Raw genomic sequence first — 15442 nt, forward strand, 5'->3', positions numbered from 1 at the left:
GATGTGGGCATAAAACCATACGACAAAAGGCAAACCACTCTCAGTTCATTGAACATCCAGCAAAGAGGGTCAGCTTTTATCCTATCAGTTTGGGATGACGTTGATAATGCATTTTTGTCCCAGAGAAGCTTGATGCTTTTCCAGATCAGGCACCATCTGCTCTGTTAGGAAAACTGCCCCTTGACTTAATCTCCTCATTCAAAACAGCACAGATTTTCTTCCTGGAACAGAATACTTGTATCTCTACCGAAACGCTCCTCTGTAAAGCAGGCACTTTCCACAAAAGAGCTTTCTAATCTCCCAGTGTCATGGAAGCCACTGTACACTGTTGAGTGCCCCATCTGTTCAGTCTTTTGGATAATGAGGTAAAAATCCTCTGAGGTAAATGTAAACAATGCAAAGTAGAGCAGGGGAACTATGCTGGGCTAAACACCATACAATCTGCACCACTGAAACACATTTTCTGTCCAGCTCTGTTTGTGGGAGCTTGCTATGTGCAAGTTGGCTGCTGTGTATTGCACGACAGTGACTCCACTTCAAAAACATTGAATTGTTGGGAAAGCACTCTAATACATCCTGAGGTCATGAAAGTCATTAAACAAATGCAAGTCCCTTCATTCACCTTCACTGGGTTATATTTACATACCACTCTTTATTTACAAAGTGATGAACTGACACAACAATTATCCATTCAATGGAAATCTAGCCCACAAATCCATTAAACAGCTAAAGATGGTTTTAATTCTGAGTGCCAATCTATCTGTTGATTATGGAAGTTATGTTTACAGTGGGCAATAGCAGAGTCCTAGACTTCAAGTAAAAGCGTGCTGATTAGAATGCTCCATGGCAAAGGTGAATTTGAAAACAAGATGACATGCATTCAGTGTCTAAGAAAATTTCTGCATACTGTTGCACATTCTTGTACCTAAGATGGCGCCATAAGTGGCAACATTGCAAATTTTTCACTGCACTTGTTTGTGCACATATGATAATAATCTTAATTCTGATTCTAATTCTAAGCAAGTGTATTATCTGCATTTAAAGTTTTTGAGAAGATTTGTAGTGCGAGTTGTGGATGAGGTTGTAGACTTGCTTGCCAAGCCGGTGTGTTTTATTGCAGATGTTTCATCACCCTGCTAGGTAACATCATCAGTGCGTCTCCGGTGAAGCGTTGGTGTTCTGTCCCACTTGTTATTTATATACCTCGGTTTGCTGGGGTGGTTGGCATCACTTCCGGTTTTGTTTTTCAATCGTTTGTATATTGGGTCCAGTTCAATGTGTTTGTTGATGGAGTTCCGGGTGGAATGCCAGGCCTCCAGGAATTCCCTGGCATGTCTCTGTTTCCTTGTGCTATTATGGGTGTATTGGCCCAGTCGGACCCATGTCCTTCTTTGTCCATGTGTATTGAGACTAGGGAGAACAGTTCGTGTTCGTGTATCCTTATTGTCAGTTTTCTTTCAGTTTGGCCTATGTAATGTTTCTTTTAACTCATACGGATTTTTTAAAAGGAATGGATACCCAAAAAGCACAATTCACCATTACCTCTGCAACAGATCACAACAGGAAGACACAACACGGCCAGACACACTAGTCACCCTACTGTACATCAGAGACATATTAGAGATGACCACAAGCCTGCTCAGACCCCTAGGCATCAGAGTAGCCCACAAACCAACAACCACCCTGCGACAGCTACTGACGAATGTAAAGGATCCCATACCCACAACCAATAAAACAAACGTCATATACAAAATACCATGCAAGAACTGTGAGAAACATTACATAGGCCAAACTGAAAGAAGACTGACAATAAGGATACACGCACACCAACTAGCCACCAGGAGACAAGACCAATTCTCACTGGTCTCAATGTAGAGACCTCTTTTTCCCAGACTGGGGGACTCAATTACTAGGGGTCACAATTTCAAGGTGAGAGGGGAAAAGTATAAGGGAGATATGCGTGGACAGTTCTTTATGCAGAGGGTGGTGGGTGCCTGGAACGCGTTGCCAGCGGAGGTGGTAGAGGCGGGCATGATAGCGTCATTTAAGATGTATCTAGACAGATACATGAATGGGCAGGGAGCAGAGGGATACAGATCCTTGGAAAATAGGCGACAGGTTTAAATAGAGGATCTGGATCGGCGCAGGCTTGGAGGGCCGAAGGGTCTGTTCCTGTGCTGTAATTTTCTTTGTTCTTTGTTCATGATTCTGCAATTTCACAACACTTGCTGAAGAGTCTCAAGTGTGCTGTAAATTACACTAAAAAACAATTGAAGATCATTAGTTGTCCCGCAATGTGGCTTATTTATACTTGCTAGAACCTGCATATATTCCTACACAGGGACCCTTCCTTTGCAGGCAAAAGAACATGATTAGACATTGCATCTTGTTTGAATTAAATGAAAGTGAGAGGGATAATAGTTCCCTGGTGCATTCTCCTTGGCAATCTCTCAACCAATCAGCACCCTTTACTCATACAGAATATATTGTGTTTTCCCTTTGAATTTTGGAATTCTTACGTATGTGAACTCCTGCATGAGTTCAAGGCACAACGCTTTGATGACATATTTCTCTTTTCAGCAACAGCCAAATTCTATACTAGAAAGTGACTGAGTTCCCATTCTGATAGTGCATTCCTGCCTCACGCACCTTCTCAATTCTGACTTCACCTGCAATTTAGCATAGTGCACAAGGTGTAGGCCATATAACAAGGTACCTCCTGTTTTCCACTCACCTAACCTTCCCTCATCCAAGCTTTCTTCTTGTGCATTTATTCTTAAACATAGCCAAGACCTGCCTGTGGTCAGGCAGTGCAGACCAACGCACAATGCATTCTTTTCATGCTAGTCTGAAAGCAGGATCTGAGCATGGTGTGTTACTGGGATGAGGTGAGCTGTAGCCAGAGCACAGTGACATGATCAGATGTGGGCCAATAGAGCAGAGGGCAATGTCACAGTACTGCCACAGCCTCAAGTCAATACAGTTTTGTTCCTGTATTGACGAAAATGTCTGGTTGTGCGTCTGGTACAGTCTGAAATACATGGGGCATCAAGGGCCTGGCATCCTGTCTGTTGACACTGTCACACACATGAAGACCACTGGTATTAGCTTGCGAAAGGCTTTGGCAGAATATGGAGCCCATTTCCTCCAGGAATAACTAACTCAGACTGAGCTCATGTAAGCCGCCATGGAGGCTCAGGACTCTGCCATTGATGCTCCAAGGGCCCTGCAGAGTGTCACAGCTGTCCAGCAGACAGACCTGCATCAGAACTGTAGAGAGGCCTTCCAGGCAAGTACTAGTAACCATGCAGACTACTAGCTTGGTGTCTTCTCTCAGGTGACCCTGTTGTTATTTAGCCAGCCCAGAACCATAGTCATGCAGTCCACAAGGCCTAGAGCTGTTCGAGGTTATCCCTCAAGACCGTCAACCATCTGTGCCGGTTAAAATATGAAGTCTTCCATCGGCTATGGGTGCAGTCACTGCAGTAACATCTTGGAGGAGAACTAGGACTGGACCAAGAGAAGGTATCAGTACGGATGGCATTGTACTTATTGTTGGAAGCATTGTCAAATAAAGCTGTCATGGAATTATTGTTTTGAGGTAACTTTGCAAATCTATAACCTTGCTTCCAAAAGGCCAGTACTACGCTTTTCTAACACCAAACAACTACCATGTAAGGTAATGGATATTAAAGGGTTAATATGAGTTTAGCTGGAGGTACACCACTGAGATATAACTCAGCTTCTGGGCAGTCCAGGTAGACAGCAGTTCAAGCCTGGCATGTTCTCCTCATGGAAACACATGCCTTACTTACCTTTTGTTAGTTGTAGTGAATCAGAGTTGCCTGGATGTAGTTACTGAAACACAATAAACCATAGTCTCTACTTAAGATAAGAGCTTCTTCTGCTGATACATTTTCATGGTCCATCCTCTACCATAAACCTCTGAACAGACTAGTGTAGAAAGAAGGTTGTGATCAGCCCTCTACCCAACCATAAGTAGTTAGTTCCCAGGAATCATGCCACATTAAAGCAAGATGATCACAACGGCGTACTTATCTCTGTTATAACAACAAGCAGAGTGAACTCTTCTGGCAGTTCCATGCACAGTACTTCCATTAGCTCTGCAGCAGCAACAGAAGGTCGCTCATGTGACAAGTTCACCTGTGCCTGTTTAAGAGATGGGGTTAACAGGACTCACACAGGAATGTGGGCGCCACGAAGGGTGAAATGCCTTATTTCCTCTTCCAACTCTATTTTAATTTAATCCCCTCCCTCTCTCTGTACCTTTCCTCAATTTTGTTGTTCTTGCACTGCCCCTGTTGGACAGTGCTTGTAAATATTTTGTTAAATTAGAAACACCAGATAATTTGGGGTTGGTTGAATCGCTCAAACATCTGTGAAAGCTACTCTGGACAAGAAGAAAGTGAAAAAAGGGTTTGCAATGTCCAAAATGGTAGATCAGATTCCAAATTGGTGTTAGGCACCAACTGATGGTACGACCTGCTCTCTCTGGGGTTCCTGTACTGTCATCAATTTCAACACACATTGGACATGAGCTGTGGCAGAAGCCATCAGCTACAGTTTCTCTACCATCTTCATGTCTCTGGTTTCCCATAGTGCCAAAGCCAGTGGCACTGCAGAACTGAATTTTGTAGCCCAATATTATTTGATGGCTGTCAATTCTTGATGACTGCGTGTGCCTTATTTCAGTGCTGATTCTGCTATTCTATTTGAACTGTGTCTCCTCCTGAGCATAATGGTGCTCAATGATACTTGAGGAAACAGATCATTCTCAGAATGCCATTGGAAAACAAGCATCCATCATCTGCTCAGTGCAAGCTTGGGTAGTCTAACACACAGAACATACAAAAGACAGAAAGGTGTTTCATTCAGGAAATATATTAATACTGAAAAAAGGAAATGAATTGTCGAGCAAATTGCAAGGATGCTTAATAATAAAATATGTGCCATATTTTGGAGATGTGTAAAAACTGCTCAGCACTGACGAGAGGGCAGATGGCATATTGAAAAGTCCCATCCCTCAGAGAGCTGCAGAAAATCAGAGCTCAATGACTTAGTTAGGTGGATATTTGCTTATCAATAAGATGCAGTTTTCCACTGGTTTTGTTTCAATTAATGCTCTTGGCACAAAGGTGATATTTACTGCGAGTCAGCCAAATGGTCATTGTCTTTCTGCCAAATCAGTGAAGAAATGTCCTCACTGGCTGAGTCACATTGAGAACCTTTCTCCTGTGCATTGGAATTTAAAGGTACAAGGAAGCAGGTCTGACAGTTGCATTTGTTCATATCTAAAGCTTACCAAAAGTACCCTGGGAGTTATCAATTCTTGGTAACATGAATACAAAGGGCTAGAACTCTTTTGTCAATTTGTACAGCTGCTTATCACAACAACAGTGTATTTATTTCACATTCATAAAGGATTTCTGTGCCACAAAACACACACAGCATGCAGCCCAGAACAAGGGCCACACAGCAGCTAGCTTGATGTGATCATCATATCCAATCTGTGTGTTTGTAGAAGATTCAGTGTTTGTCTCATCCTCTCTGACACAATCGTAAGCTATTACTCCTTTGGAGGAAAAAGCAAAATGTTGCCGATAGTGTCGGAAATCTGAAATAAAACAAAAAGTGCTGGAGAAACTCAGCAAGTTTGACAGAACCCATTGGGAGAGAAACAGAAGAGTCATATTTTTCCTGGAAAGTTAGCTAGATTACTACTTTTGAATACTTTTTTCTGTTGGTACTCTTGAAATTCTTCCCCCACCTCTCCAACTCCATCCTCTTGAAGAACATTGGAGTCATCCGTTCATTTTAGCACCTCAATCCTCTTAAATTAGAGCATATAGATCATAGAATTATAGTTTCGTCCATTGAAGTATAGAGACCTACAGCACAGTAAAAGCCCCTTTAGCTCATTGCATCTGCGCTGGTCAAAAACAACCACCTCACTGTTCTCCACTTTCCAGCACTTGGCCCATAGCTTTGCATCCCTTGGCATCTCAAGTGCACATCCAAATACTTCTTCAATGTGATGAGGGTTTCTGCTTCTACCACTCTTACAGGCAGTGAGTTCCAGATTCCCACCACATTCTTGGAGAAAATGTTTTCCCTCACATCTCTCCTAAACCACCTGCCCCTTACCTTAAATCTATCTCCCCCTGGTCATTGATCCCTCCAGCAAGGGGAAAGATTTCTTCTTGCCTACCCTATCTATGCCCCTCATAATTTTATACATCTCAACCACATCCCCTCTCAATCCCCTCTGCTCCAAGGAAAACGATCCCAGTCTGTCCAATCTCTCTCTATAACTGTAACTCTCCAGACCAGACAACATCCTGGTAAATCTCCTCCGCACCTTTTCCAGTCCATTGTAATTATTTATCCACTAACAAACTTGTCTAACAAAAATCTATTCATCACATTTTTCCAATTCTAAGTTGTTCGCCAGCTTAACAGCTTTTGGGGGGCAAGATATCTCAGTTTGCACTCTCAATTGTGTAATAAAATGCTCTGTGCTATCACCACTGAATGGCCTCATTTTAACTTGAAGCTTATTCCCTTTTGTTCTGGTCTATGCAGCTCATCTTCAAACTTGAACCATTTTATTTTATGTATCATTTTAGCGCATCTGTTCTGGACCCGATTCAAGGCTAATACATCCTTTTCTGAATTGCATTGTTCAGAACAGCAGTCAAGAGGAAGTCTGACCAGAAGTTTTTGTCACGAGAATATGCTTTTTGAGGCTGGATTTTAATCTAATACCTCACAGACAATCGTGGTCTTTCTTTAAAGCAACAGCCCAGACAGACCACACTACTATCAACCATAATTCTGCATTCCACAAAGTAAAAATGAAATTAGATGAGCAACACAACCCCCGTCCTATAACACCAGAAAGGATGTCATCTCCTTAATTATTCACACAAACTATGCGATTGAAGCAGAAGTAAACTAGTCGGCCCCTCAAACCTACTTTTGCCATTCATTAAGCATGACACATCTGTCTGCTCCACATTTCCATCTGCACGCTATAACCCTTGACTTTCCTGCCTGACAAGAATCTGTCTAACTCTGCCTGGAAAATATTCAGTGATGCTGCCTCCACCACCTTCAGAGGCAGAGAGCTCTAAAGACACATATACTTCGGAGCTTTTCCTCAGAGGCAACCTTTTCATGCACAGAGCAGTAGTGTGTGTGCAGAATGAGCTGTCAGAGGAGGTAGTGGAGGTAGGTGCAAATGCAACATTTAAAAGGCATCCGATTGAACATAGAACATAGAACATAGAACATAGAACGTTACAGCGCAGTACAGGCCCTTCGGGCCTCGATGTTGCGCCGACCTGTGAAACCAATCTGAAGCCCATCTAACCTAAACTATTCCATTATCATCCATATGTTTATCCAATGACCATTTAAATGCCCTTAAAGTTGGCGAGTCTACTACTTTTGCAGGCAGGGCATTCCACGCCCTTACTACTCTCTGAGTAAAGAACCTACCTCTGACATCTGTCCTATATCTATCACCCCTCAATTTAAAGCTATGTCCCCTCGTGCTAGCCACCACCATCTGAGGAAAAAGGCTTCCACTGTCCACCCTATCTAATCCTCTGATCATCTTGTATGTCGCTATTAAGTCACCTCTTAACCTTCTTCTCTCTAACGAAAACAGCCTCAAGTCCCTCAGCCTTTCCTCATAAGACCTTCCCTCCATACCAGGCAACATCCTGATAAATCTCCTCTGCACCCTTTCCAATGCTTCCACATCCTTCCTATAATGCGGTGACCAGAACTGTACGCAATTCTCCAAGTGCGGCCGCACCAGAGTTTTGTACAGCTGACTGGGTACATATGTAGGATGGGTTTAATGGCATTTGGGTCAAATAGGACTAGATTAATTTAGGACATCTGGTCAGCATGGACAATTTGGATTGAAGTGTCTGTTTCCATACTGTATAACTCTGAGACTCTATGAGTCACCTCATTCTTAAGAGGGTAACCTTAAATTTGAAACAAGTTCCAGACTGACCCAAAAGAGGAAGCAAATTTTCACACCATGATCAGGCTTTTCCCATATTCCTGAGAAGAGAAATCCTGTTACCTGTTCTAAAACAATGACTGCAACAGGCAGAAAAGAATCAAATCTCCCTGGAATGTATAACCAGGAAAGTATTTGAAGGGAACCTTTGTTTAACAAGAGAGGAAGGAATGTAAAGATAATACTCGAATGAAACAGACTGTGCCTTCTTTTTTCTGTCCACACATGCTGCGTCTGGATTGTAAAGTGACCAAGCGACGAAAAAGTTTCTGAACCCAGATTTTTTAAAATGTGGAAATTGGCACCAGAGGAACAGCTTATGAACAATGCACTTAATTTTCTTTTATGAAAGCGTGTGTGTGTCTGTGTCATTGTCTGTGCATGTCTCTGTGTATCTGATTGTGTGTGTGTGCGCGCATGCGTGTGTGTGTGTGCGTGTGCACGTGTGTGTGTTTGTCTGTATCTATGAATGTGCGTGTTTGCATGTGGGTGTCTGTGAGTAAGTGTGTATGTGTGTATGTGTGTGTCTGTGTCTGTACGTAAAAGCAAAACATTGCAGCAAGTGTAACAACCAACTATGTCAACAAGTCAAAACAACATCAACCCAACGGAATAACAGCCCACCATCAATAAATATCAGGTCAATGAAATCACATCAAGATTAACAGTGAAACGTCAAGACAATCCAAACCATGCCAACAGACCGAGATGTCACAGCAAAGGCAACCAACCCCTAACCATCTCCAGACCACTGAAGCATGTTTTTGCAAGGGGGATGGATTATGTAAATGGAGAATTCTTGCTACGGGTATAGAACATATTGGTGAGACATTACGTTTACACACACTGCTTACAGTTCTGATAATGACTAGGGACAGAAATCATTGGCCCTGATGCTTCTCCTGTTTCTGGGTCTTTCATGTCCCCACCAACTTTCAACCCTCAACAGTTTCTACTTGAATCTTTGCAGTGTGTATTTGGGTCCAATGAAATGCAAAAGGATATTTAATACAATTTTGCAATGAGGTAGGAGGGCCTTCAGGCCATTGAGGGTATCAATTCTTTCAAAGAGAAATCCATTGTGCATTCCTCCCACTCCACTTTTTTCACCTATTTTCCTTCTCCAGGTAATTTTCCAATTTCCCTTTGCCATTAAATTGAATCTGCATCTGCCACAGTATCAGGAAGGGGGTGCAATCTGAATCCTGACCGCTCTTCAAGTTAGAGAGATAGTGGGAACTGTCGATGCTGGAGAATCTGAGACAACAAGGTGTAGAGCTGGATGAACCCAGCAGGCCAAGCAGCATCAAATGCATTTCTGAAAAAGGGTCTAGACCCGAAATGTCAGCTTTCCTGCTCCTCTGATGCTGCTTGGCCTGCTGGGTTCATCCAGCTCTACACCTTGTTGTCTCTCGCTCTTCAAGTAAGTACTTTTCCTCATGTCACATCTGAATCTCTTGCTAATCAAATGAAATAGTTAAATCTGGACCATCTGATTATCAGTCCTTTTAGCTTTTGGAAACTTATTCCATATAAAGCCTTTGTCATTTTATACACCTCCCTCAGGCTTCTTGGCCTATAGCGAACAACCCTAGCTCTGTAACTTATTTATTAGGTGATGCAGCTGTGTAGTAACAATATCTTATGTATCTGTGTTGATATTTGGGGAATTTGGACTCATACAGAAGCAGAATTAGAAGGATTCATCAATATTATCAATTCTCAACCTTCTGTTTAACTTAAAGCAACAACACACAAAGAAAATATTGATATCCTTTACACTGCATTATTTAACTCTGCACAAGACTATAAGTATACTTTAGCATCAATAATACTTTCAAAATAAGCGACAGACATTTCCACACAAGAATCCTTGCCCAAAACACAAATTCTCCGAACTACTAAGGTCATAACTAAAGCAGACAGACATGCACATAAAGGTGGAATATTTCAACCAGGCAGTCACAACTGCATTTACTGAATTTCAGATCTCTGTTGCAGTTTTAAATTTAACAATTGACAGTGTTGGTTATAAAAGCATTCACTACCTCCAAACAGCAACTCTTAATCTTATGCAGCTGTAAGCTAAAGATTCCATTTTCATTTTCAAGGAATTAATGACCTCAGAGACATAGTCAGAGAGATACAGAAACATAATAAGAGTGAAGCAGATACACAGTCAGAAAGATACAGGAATGCACTTACAGAGATACAGATACACAGTCAGAAAAATAAACAGACAATCAGAGACACAATAGCAGAAAACAATAAAACAATATTTTAATATCATTTATTATAGCTTTAAGTTTCTTAGTGACATTGGGGTTTATGTGTGCTTGAAGTTAATAATTGACCTGTAGCACAATAAGTCATTTTAAAGCAATTTTTGAGACTTAACATCAGAATTAATGATTTTCATGCACTGCACCACAAAATGATTCTTGCTGACCTTCGATTGTTTTGCGACCCAACAAGGTAAATAATGGAGCTTCAAGATTTCTGGAGCTTATTTTGTTTTAAGCTTAAGGGAAACACCCATAACTGAGAGAGATTCTTTTTCAGCTTACTTTGATTTTTCAGCAGTCCTGTGAAGTCCTTCAATGAAGATGCTTGCATGGAAACGTGCTCCCAAGAACTTAAGAACATAAGAACTAACAGCAAGAGTAGGCAATTCAGTGTCTCAAGCCTTTTCTACCATTTAGTGTGATCATGGTTGATCTCAACTTGGCTTCAACTACACTTTCCTGCTAGGTCTCCATAATCCTTTAACCCACTACTAATTAAAATTCCATGTCCTCCTCAGATTTATTCCCCATGAGCAGAACACTTTTGTGGGAGTATATTCTACAGACACATGACACTTCAAGAAAAATAATTCTTCCACACAGGGTAAATACTTAATGGTAATCCCGACCAGCAGTTTTAGTATAAAACCCTGAAGAGATCACATAAAGCCGTGTATGTTTAAGTTCAAGCATATAATAACTTTAGAAAGAAATTAACTGCAGTTCCAGTTATAAATCCAACATACTGAGATGTTTAAGAAAGGGGCTCTGGTGTAAATCTTGTCTAAGTTGTGCTTTTGAGTGCAATAGCAGAGGTTGTTTTGGGCCCTATACAAAAACTGTTGTTTTTCTTCTTAATTTATAAAGGAGAGTTTTTACTGTGTGTTTAACAATCTTTGAAATTATGTGAAAAGTAGATAGTTTGGTTTATTCTATTTTATCTTTGCTTCTTTTGTTAATAAACTTCTGTGTTATAATTAAAGCAAAATCTGTAGCATTGTGCCCTTCTGCTTCAGTGAGCGACAACTTCATTAAAACCAAATCAAGCCAGGTTTCAATTTGGAATCCAACCTGTCCGGTAATAATATCAGCTGGGATCATAACAAAATGGAGAGAAAACGCATGAAAACACAGACTGTTTCTGAGACACCAAAACCTCTTCAAATCATTCTGTCCAAGATGGAGTACAATGCGGAAAAGTGTGAGGTCATGCACTTTGGTAAGAAGAACAAAAGCATGGACTATTTTCTAAATAGGGAGAAAATTCAGAAGTCTGAAGTGCAAAGAGACTTGAGAGTTCTAGTCCAGGATTCTCTCATGGTAAACTTGCAGGTTGAGTCAGTAGTTAGGAAGATAAATGCAACTTTGGCATTTATTTTGAGAGTACTTGAATATAAAAGCAAGGATGTACTACTGAGGCTTTATCAGGCCCTGGTCAGGCCACATTTGGAGTATAGTGTGCAGTTTTGGACCCCATATCTCAGGAAAGTTGTATCGGCCCAGGAGCGGGTTCAGAGGAGGGTCACGAGAATGGTCCAAGGAATGAGAAGCTTAACATATGAGGAACATTGAGGACTCTGGGTCGATACTCGATGGAGTTTAGAAGGATGAGGGGGGATCTAATTGAAACTTACAGAATACTGAATGGCCTGGACAGAGTGGATGTTGGGAAGGTGCTTCCATTGGTAGGAGAGACTAGGACCTGAGGGCACAGCCTTAGAGTAAAAGGAAGACCTTTTAGAATGGAAATAAGGAGAAACTTCTTCAGCCAGAGAGTGGTGAATCTATGGAATTCACTGCCACAGAAGGCTGTGGAGGCCAGGTCATTGAGTACATTTAAGACTGAGATAGATAGGTTCTTGATTATCAAGGGAATCAAGGGTTATGGGGAGAAAACGGGAGAATGGGGTTGAGGAACTTATCAGCCAGGATTGAATGGCAGACCAGACTCAATGGGCCGAATGGCCTAATTTCTGCTCCTATGTCTTATGGTCTTATGGGTACATAATGAGACAACTTTTCAAGAATGCGTGAAGCTCTTCACAAATAGTCTCACTGATCCCAGGCAACCTGCCTTGCAGGCAGTAGCTTATCTCTGAGTGGTGATAATTACCTTTGTGAATGCAGTGCTCTCAGTAAGGCTGGAGCATTCCATCCCTGTTTTGTACATTAACACTGTGGACTGGGGATGAATAGAGCTGTATCGAAACAATACATAGAATCAGTTTGTACCATGTATATTAAAACACTAATCAGAGAATCAGACAGTGCAGAACAGGCCCTTCAGCCTGTTCAGGGTGTGCAAAGGCAAACATATACCGCGACCTACACAAATCCCACTTTCCCGCACACGTTCCATTCGGTACATGCCCTTACACCTTCATTGGAAAGAATATAAGATCCCAAAACACAACTTGGCCAGAATTCTGCAGTGAAACAGGACTCTGCAGGGAAGTATAGGGACTGTGTTTAAGGAGGGAGGGATGCAGGAGCATCTTAAAGGGACACAGGCAGAGAGGCTGGGAGATAGTGAGGTTGAGGCAGGTGATACCAGAGCTCGGGGAGCAGACAGCTGATGACATGGCGGCCAACGTCAGAGGGACAGGAATGGAGAGAAAAGCTTGACAGGCCTAGATGAGGGGAGCACAGATATCTTGGAGCATAGGAGAGGGTTACAGAGATAGGGAGAGGTGTAGGGGATGGAGGAGGTTAGAGAGATAGGGAGACATGCAGGGGGCTGGAAGAGGCGACAGAGATAGGGAGGGGTGCAGGGGCCAGAGGAGGTGTCAGAGATAGGGAAGGGTGCAGGGTCCGGAGGAGGTTACAGAGATAGGGAGGGGTGTAGGGGCAGGAGGAGTTGACAGAGATAGGGAGGGACTGTAGGGGGCTGGAGGAGGTTACAGAGATAGGGAGGGGGTGTAGGGGGCCGGAGGAGGTGACAGACATAAGGAGGGGTGCAGGGGCCGGAGGAGGTGACAGAGATAGGGAGGGATGCAGGGGCCGGAGGTGGTGACTACATCCTCATCCAGTCACATACTGTAGGGCAAGTTGTTTTTGTGTCTTTAAAGATGATCATTTCTCCAACAATACAGAAGGCTGCAAGAAATGAATAACTTTCTGAGTTGGTAAGAATGTTTTCAGTGTAAATGGCCTACAGTTTCCGAGTTAATTTCCCGACCCTCCCTCTGCTGCATGTGGGTGAGTAGGTAGTAAAATACTCTGGCTAATTTAGCCACTGATTTCAAGCTGGTTTAAAGCACGACTTCGGATTTTCATTCCTGATGCATCTTCCTGATTATTTCCCAGGCCTTAAATGTAATTTTAAGCCCAGTCTCTCTAAAGAGGCCTCTGGTTTGTGAACACAGAATCAAGGGCCAGAAGGAAGCAATGCTTACTGAGGCACTAGGGAGCAGAAGTGTTTTCCTTGTCTCAGGCGTTGTCTGATTCTGACCCCTATAGAGTAATGGCAAAAAATTTGGAAGGGTGTATAATAATGAAGAACTTGGAGGGATCAAATTCTCTAACTCCGTACCGAGAGAATGGACGTATAGATCAAGCTGTAAGGAAAGAGTTCTCACAAAAAGTTCCAGCAATATTCCTCTGAGAAATTAGATGGCCTATAACAAAACATGGTGGCAACAGAAAAGACAAAAGGCAGCATCAAAATCAGTGACTGAAGCAAACATTAGTGAACTTTGTGGTTCAGGAGAAATCAGAACATTTTTCCAAGACTCACCAGGACCTCATGGTACCTTGCAGGAAGCTGGAGAACAGATTTGGAGACCAGACAGCAGTGAGCAGTGACTTGATGTAGCGGGCCTAAGGCGAGCAGAATTACAGAGCTCAGGCAAGGACTGTAGGCTGACCTGCCACTCCCAGAGCCATTGTCCATGTTCTAGAGGCTGCACTGTACCAGGAAGAAGAGATTTGGAAAGGAGATCTACAAGGTATCAAACAACTGGAGGATAAGAAAGGCTGAATGACCTGGTCCCTTACTTTACGCTGTGGGAACCATTACTAATGGTGAGTCAGCAAGGCAGAACATTGATGAGAATACAGCATCGTAGGAAGAGGTCTTATGGGCGTTCGATGCTTTTTTCTGCATTCACAGAAATTTAATTATTAAACAAGCAAAGTTTAGCAGAAGAAAGCAGAGGTTAGGGGAAAAGCATGTATTCATTCATAAATGTTTATCGACTGTTAGAGAATTGCACTTATGAAAGGCTGAAGGCAGAATTAATTTGCTGCTGGATTGTAGTCAGAATATCAGTATTACATGTAAGAAAGGATGTGACACTAAAAAATGCAGTGTAAGTTGCTAGGTAAATAGAATCTCAAAACCAGTGAAGGATATTTGTTCAAGTAGAAAATGATGTGCCATGGAAAAGATTGAGCGGGATGATTTAATTTGTAAGCTGCAAAGGAGAAAGAGCACAAAAATTGAAAGCTGCAAAAATAGATAAAAGCACGACAGGCGCCATTTTGAATACTTTTTCAGGCAATGGGAACAAGCCACAAAAATGTGAATACAGCCTTACAGGGGAAACATAGTGCCACAACTGTTGACAAGTGAGTCATTTTCAAATATGAAACAAAGAACTGCGAATGTAAATCTGAAACAAAAACAGAAATTACCAGAGAAACTCTGGCAGCACCTGTGGAGAGAAAACAGAATCTATGTCTTGGGCCCAGTGATTCTTCTTTGTAACTCAGATAATACGTTGGTTTATAATACAAACAGTGGCAAAGTAAAAAGAAAATTCCTTCACATTCAGTGATGAAAACACAACAAAATCAGAAAAATAATATTCTAAGAGAAATCAATGATTCTGTCAATAAATGCTGGAGTGTTAAATTAGATGTAATGGACACCTCACAGAATTTGATATGGAGCTAGTGTGATCAGGGCTGGCTATTGTATCAGTGTCTGAATCAGGGCTGGGTATTGTGTAAGTGTCTGTATCAGGGCTGGATATTGTGTAAGTGTCTGTATCAGGGCTGGGTACTGTGTAAGTGTCTGAATCAGGGCTGGGTATTGTGTAAGTGTCGGTATCAGGGCTGGGTATTGTGTAAGTGTCTGAATCAGGGCTGGGTATTG

This window comes from Rhincodon typus, chromosome 13 (genome assembly GCF_021869965.1).
Source record: "Rhincodon typus isolate 14 chromosome 13, sRhiTyp1.1, whole genome shotgun sequence".
Lineage (NCBI taxonomy): Eukaryota > Metazoa > Chordata > Chondrichthyes > Orectolobiformes > Rhincodontidae > Rhincodon > Rhincodon typus.